This window comes from Cibotium barometz, chromosome 47, assembly GCF_041138505.1.
Source record: "Cibotium barometz isolate CiBa-2024 chromosome 47, ASM4113850v1, whole genome shotgun sequence".
NCBI lineage: Eukaryota > Viridiplantae > Streptophyta > Polypodiopsida > Cyatheales > Cibotiaceae > Cibotium > Cibotium barometz.
In genome coordinates this window covers 45517959-45524915 of record NC_141092.1, presented here as the reverse complement: position 1 = coordinate 45524915, position 6957 = coordinate 45517959, and the positions used below count along the sequence as shown (strand labels likewise).

Below are 6957 nucleotides of genomic sequence, written 5' to 3'. Positions count from 1 at the left end.
AAAGTTTATAGACGATTGGGGAGAAAAGTTACAAAAGGTCAAGTATCATAAGCCACCCCCAATTTATGTATTTAAGGTGGAACTCTCTGATATGAACCAAAATCGAGTCGCTCAGTCCCCCAGAAGGAAACAAAATCATGAACTCGCACAGAAGGAATGAGAAGCTAATCTTGCAACTGAAGTAGTTGATGAAGGAAAGGAAAACGAGCCTAATTTGTGCCCAGAACCTGAGCATTACAAGTCATACACCATAGGGGAACGCAAGTTAGTGTTTGATAATGCTAAACATGACCCCACAAGTGAGAGTGGAGGAGTCTATGACGGGCCTACAAAGGTCAAGGAAGTAGACTTGGCTAAACCAAGAGAAGATCCTAAGCCTTTCTACATAGTCAAGGACTTAAATAAGGTTGAGGAGGCTAAACTTGTAGCTCTCCTCAATGAGCATAGGGATTGCTTTGTGTGGACATACCATGATATGAAGGGAGTTCCAGCAAAGGTAATATAACACACCATCCCCATCATACCCAATGCTAAACCAATCCAATAGAGCGACCCTATCCAATGAATCCCAAATATGCAAGCATCGTTAAAAGGAAGAGATCGATAAACTCATTGAGTTTGGATTCATCTATGAGATTGACTAATCAGAATGGGCCTCACCCATTGTGTTTGTGCCCAAGAAGAATGGAAAACTTAGTGTGTGTTAATCTCAAGAAAGTGAATGCTGCCACACGCAGGGATCACTACCCCTTGCCATATTTAAGAACGTGTGCTCAAGAAAGTTGCAGGCAAGGAGGCTTATAGCTTTTTGGATGGATATTCAGGCTATAATAAAATTTTAATTGTACCTGAGGACCAAGCCAAAATAGCTTTTGTTATTACTGAGCATGATGTGTATGCTTACACAGTTATACCATTTGGTCTAACCAATGCACCAGATTCCAAAGACTTATGAATACTACTTTTTAAAGACTTTTTAAAAAAGTTTCTTGAAGCTTTCTTGGATGATTGATGCAATCATTCGTCTTGGAAAGAGCACCTATAGTGTTGCAAATTTGCTCATGAAAGAGGAGAAAACTAGTGTGGAAGCTATTGATGGCTTTCATGACGGTATGCACCTATGGTTTCATAGAAGAAACATTTGAAGATCACCCTTACAAAGATTTGGCATGCAAAGGGGCAAAGCATGCATGTTGTGAGCTCAATGGTGAGCCATGGTGGCTAACTGATGGCTATGTAAACCTCATGATAGAGGTTGGTTGGTGATGCAAGACATAAGAAGAAAATAAAGTGGAGGGGATGAAGGCAACAAGTGCAAATAGCAACTCTCAACACCCACTGAGAGATTGAGAGAGGTTGATCTCAACAAAATAGCAGTATGCAAACAAACAACCTCCATTTTTGAGCTCTTGATTGAGGCTTCAAATCAAGAGGAAGAAGAATGCATTGCTTTTGGATTCAAAAGCATGATAATAGCAAAAGGACAGGTAGACATTAAGAGAAACTAGGTAAAGATAGCTTTAGAATGCACAAGGACAAGAAAGTGTAGAAGAACATCAAAGTTCTTAGCAACCCATACACGATTTACCAGCTCATCCCATGCGGTAGTGGTCACAACAACCTAGAGAAGAGAGGCAATTGGCATGGCCTAGAGGAGCGCCAAAGCAGCACCAAGCTCAAATTAGTGTTTTTGTGTACAACTTGTAGGAGAGAAAGCACCCTCTTCCTCCTCGCTCTATTGTAGGGTTTTCACAAATTTGTCCATATCATTTTTGAGTGGATTGGCTATCATCACCTCAGTGTCCACCTTCAAGCACCTTGTCACCCTTGGCACCTTCGAGGATAAACTCAAACTGCACAAGAAACTTCCAAAAACTAGGAAACATATTGGACAAATGGAAAAAGAAACTTCTTCAAAGCTTAAGGCATGGTAGTGAGACAGATCATGTCACTGAAGTCGTCATCACTAAAGTCAGCCTTGGTAAGAAAATGGCATAGATGCTAAGCTTGCCAAGGACATCCAAGTAGTACTAAAAGAGTTCCAAAAAGCTCAACAAAGTGGGAAACAAATTATGCACCCTTTGTTACACAAGCTATTTTGCCTTCTACTTCTTACACTTACAATGATTTGAACTTGAGTAGCTAAAGAATGGAGCATCAAGAAGGTACATAAAAAAGAGAGAGGTAGTCTCCAACAAGAATTTGAGATGAGATCATTTTTTTTTTGTGGCCTAAAGCATACCGAAAGGGATAAACTTTTAGAACCTCAAGACTGTGGTGTAAAAAGGATGTCTCTAAGGGTTATTCACATGGGGCCTACAAGCAACTCATGCATGGGTTATACATGGCTGGTTTTACATGATGTATTTTATGGAAGCATACATGCAAAGTCACATTAGTGTGAAGGTGCCTAAGCAGAGGCATACTTAGTTTTTTGGTGGTCATGTAGAACCACAATAGGGCCATGTGGAGCCCGTTATAAAATGTATAAGAGATGTACGAGATGTTGGCATAACCATGTTGAGCTACGAGGGTGACCATGAGTGTCACATGACTCATTTTGTATACGTATGAGGGTGCCCTACCTAAGCCCCGAAGAGCCTTAAAATGAAAATTTACCCAAAAGAGGCATGTATGTGTGTGTTGAGTTGCGTCCATGAGAAAGGCGTGGTAAGTTCATGTGAACATAGTAGGGGGGTGTGTAAATATAACACCAACAGAGGTATTGCAAAATTAGGGAGAGCAAGAAAGTGCTCTTAGATTTGTGGAGTGTGACACCTGTCATCAACAAAACAAACATGGATCAAGCTCAAGGGATGGCTATGGAGGATGAAACAAAAACATGCTTAGGATTAAACAAGGAACTTAAAGAATAACCAAATGCAATGCTTACTCTATGTGCTCCAAAGCTTGACTCTTTGCTTCATACTTCAATTGATCTACCTTTGAGGCCTATAGGTCATCTCGAAGAGTGAGGTAGCCCCCCTTGATAGAGACTTGACCTATCTTTGAGATCTAGAGGTCTCTTCTAAGAGTAGGGTTACAAATTTTGGCCATTTCTTCTATCTTGGCTACATCATCGGTGCTAGGGGGTAGGACATACAATGTTTTTAGAGAGAACATTTTTGGAGCTAGAGGCATCTTGAATTACATTCGCTGCTACAAAGCGATCTTCCACATAGTTCTTTTCTTGATTATGTTTGGAGTAGCGACGTTCTTCCAAGTGCCTAATCCTTCCACAAGCATTACAAATTATTTTTGGCTTATTTTTTAAACGACAATTTGCAGAGATGTGACCAAGCTTCCCACAATGATTACATCTGCTGACAGTTTTTCCTTTTCGAGCATATAAAGCATTTTGACTGATTCCTTGAGTGACATTTGATGTGTTTTTGAGTTTTGACTTGTGCTGAAGTAGCGATCAACTTCAGTTAGAGTCTTGTCGATATTTTTGAGTGTGGACATGAGAACATCATAGGGGTTTTGTCAATGTTATTGAGGATAACTGCAAACCGCTTCATCTTCTTCAATCTTCTCCTTGATTCCTGCTAGTTGTTGCTTGAGTGCCTTGAACTTTTTGATGTGAGCCCCCATTGTGTCAATGTCTTCTTTGTCCAATCTGTAAAATTGCATATCAAAAAGTTAACCTTGGAGCTCTTACTTTCACTTCCAAAGACCTTGTTGAGTTCCTCCCACACCTTCTTGGCATTTTTTATCCTTGCAATGTGATGTATAACTTCATCTCCCAAACTCTAAGCTATTATGCCGAGTGCTTTGTAATTGGTAAATATGTCAAGTGATGTGCTATCACTATCTTCCTAGGCTCAATTAGGTCCCATAGCCCCTTTCTCTCATCAATGTGTACATGGTATTCATTTGCCATGTGTAAAAGTTATCCCCATTAAACTTATTTTGCTCTAATACGAGTTTCTGCATTCTGCACGACAAGGGGGTCTTACCGATAGTATCGGCAGTGTCTATGCCTTTTTACAATATGCGACATGATGCAATGCAAGTGAGATATTATTTATGAAAATGCTTCGTGCTTTTTTTAAAAAACACGTGTGAACACCTCCTGTGTGCAAGGCCAATGAGGATGAGCTCTTATATCTAGAGCTTGGTGTATGAACAAAGCCTTTGAGATTTGGCTAAGGTTTTAAAACATTCTCTAGAATTTTCGACCACACACACACACAGACAAGAAATACAAGGATTATGTGGTAAATAATGACAAGGATGAAGAATTTGCGCAAGATGGGGTTTGCTGTGCGAGCGGATGCTGAAGGGAGAAACTGTGCACCGCTCGTCTTTCATACAGCTCACCTCCTGATGCACCAGCATTTCTCGGCCCTGCACAGCGCAGAACCTGTTAGGGTTTAACAGGCTATGGCATCCATTGCTGCAGCAGCAGCAGCAGCAGCAGCAGCAGCAGATGATGCAGTTTGTGGATAGAATTACACAACGGTTGAGAGAGAAAGAGAGATTAATGCTGCAGATGTGGAAGTGATTGCCAAATGAACTCGAGCTTGATAAAAAAAATGGTAGAGAGTGGTGCTGTGGCTGCTGTTATACAGTCCTTGCTACCTAGATGCCCTAACTCCACCTCTTCTTCTTCTCCTTGTCAACGGTGCTTCCCTTCTTGGAACCACTTCCAACAAGAGAAAAAAAAGGAAGATACCTGCTTCTAGAGAAAGACCTATATAATGCAAGAATAACATAGCTAGAGCTAGCTTGGCTCTGATACCATGTCAACAAACATCGATCAAGCTCAAGCTATGGCTATGGAGAATGAACCAAAAACATGCTTAAGATTGAACAAGGAACTTAAAAGAATAACCAAGTGCAAGACTTACTCAGTATGTGCTCCAAAGCTTGACTCTTTGCTTCATACTTCATAGGTCTATTGCGTAGCTGGCTAGCTGTGCTTTCGGCAGAAGGGTGCGGCTATGTTCTGCAGAAGGTCTGGTTGGGGCGATGGTTTTCGCAGGAGGTCAGGCTATGGCTAGAGTTTGCAGAGAAGGCCTGGCTACCGCTAGGGTTTGCAGAAGCTGGGCTCCTTTTATAGGAGAAGGTATAATCCACTTTGGGTTTTATAGGAGGACACATGAGTCTGGATCCACCCTTCCCGCCGTAATCTAGCCAACCACCCTCCACTCAGCCTTAGGGATGGTTTAAGCATTTCATTTTCTTAGAATTCTTTTATAGAAAGACAAATGTCAAATAAAGTTAATCATATCTTTTCAATGACTAATTCAACTTATCCAAACCTCACACATAGTAAGGTAGATTCTTTCTAGGTAAATTTCATTGATTTTCCCTTATGAACCCTAAGATTTTTAAATAAGACACATTTATGGAATCTTCCAGGAGTCTTAGTGTCCTGGACCTACACTAGGACTACATCTTAGACCTCATCCTGGGGTTTCATGAGTGGGACTTAAGGAGGGCTTGGGCCCCACTACTACTCGTCATTTTTTCCTCGTTGGACCACTTCTCCACTAAGTGGGAGGTTTTCCAAACCTCCACCCACAAAAGTGAGAGGTCCCAATGGTATCTCTTATGATCCTTGCCCCCTCGAGGAGGGTGATGAATATGAGGGGAGGCCATCCCCTCTGTTGTTGGAAGCATAAAAAATTCTATATGTAATCTTTTGGATATAAAAAAACAACATTCTAGCTTTTACTTTACAATCCTTATATGCACGGTTTATGTAGTACCATTCCTTGAGGCAAAGTCTCCTTTGTAGATAATCACAAGGGTTTCTTGTTGACATCCTTAGTTCCTTTTTATATATACAATACTTGTTAAGAATGTGAAATCGTGCTAAGCCTAGTCTAATCACATGATTAGAATATGTTTAAGAGGCTCAAAATAATTTAGAAAATCTATAATGATAATTAGCACACTAATGGAAGAGAATAGGCACACTCAACTTAATCTCTATTATAATGTGTTATAAACTATACAATGAGAGGCTTCTAGCTTCTAGCCTCTAGCCTAATCTTCTTTACACGTGTCATGCTATGTGGTAGTCCCTTTTTCACATTCTTTCATGTGGCTCTCACGATACAATATCTCATGTGGCATTTTTATCTTTCCACAACACACAAGATAATATCTTATACCTCTAAGGTACGTTCACACACTCAACCAAATAACTTGAGCTTACATATTTCAACACCCCTGCTTAAGTGAAGGGTGTGTTCTTTCCACACACGGTTGACCACTATCCAATCAATTAACCAAACACTTACCCATGACAAAAGTCAGACATTATTAGCACCCATTCCAAATTACCCCCGCAATGTGTCAAAGGCCCTAGTAATCATTGTGTGAACTCAAGATACCTAAATTTTTGGTCATTAGCCATCTATAGGCTACATCACTCCTCCTCCATGCTAAATTGGAGTGTTCTACATAATTTGTGTGCATGTGTCTTCTAGTCTAGACACTCAAGTCCATTATGAGTACCATTTTGCTTGAGCGAAGACACCCAAGTGCTTTTTGCACACCCATGTGCTTAAGAAAAGGAACCAATCCACAAAGTGTGATGCCCGTATGTGTACAACTCAATGCACACCACATTATTACAAACCATTTCGAGCACCCGTGTGTGGGCTCAAGCAGGGGAACCTCATAAGTTGGGTGATGAGAAAATACAATTCTTTTTTTTTTGCATATCAAAGCAAGGACAAGGCACCCATCAATGTGGTCAAAAACATGGCTTCGAAAACCAAAAAATGTGTATAATTGCTTCAAATCATGTGAATGGGGGTTTAATAGGGACAAATGATTTGGTGGTGTGAATGGACATTTTTTAACCGTGGTGTGAATGGACATTTTTTTAACCTTAGGGTTTGAAACCCTGCCCTTATCTTTTTGGTAAAATAACATGAGGTCTTTGTTTTGTATTATCTACACTGCACTACTTTTAGCAGCTATGGTGAAACTTGCCTA

The 6957-nt window shown here is 40.5% G+C and overlaps 1 long non-coding RNA gene across 1 annotated transcript; it reads right to left on the bottom strand.

Moving 5' to 3' along the window:
• Positions 1 to 1493: 1493 nt before the first annotated feature.
• On the bottom strand, positions 1494 to 5124 carry LOC147611750 (uncharacterized). Its single transcript, XR_015263830.1, has 3 exons — positions 4854 to 5124; positions 2894 to 4350; positions 1494 to 2778 (listed from the first exon to the last, which is right to left on the bottom strand). It is a non-coding gene; the product is annotated as an uncharacterized LOC147611750 (long non-coding RNA).
• Between the last annotated feature and the right edge of the window lie 1833 nt (positions 5125 to 6957).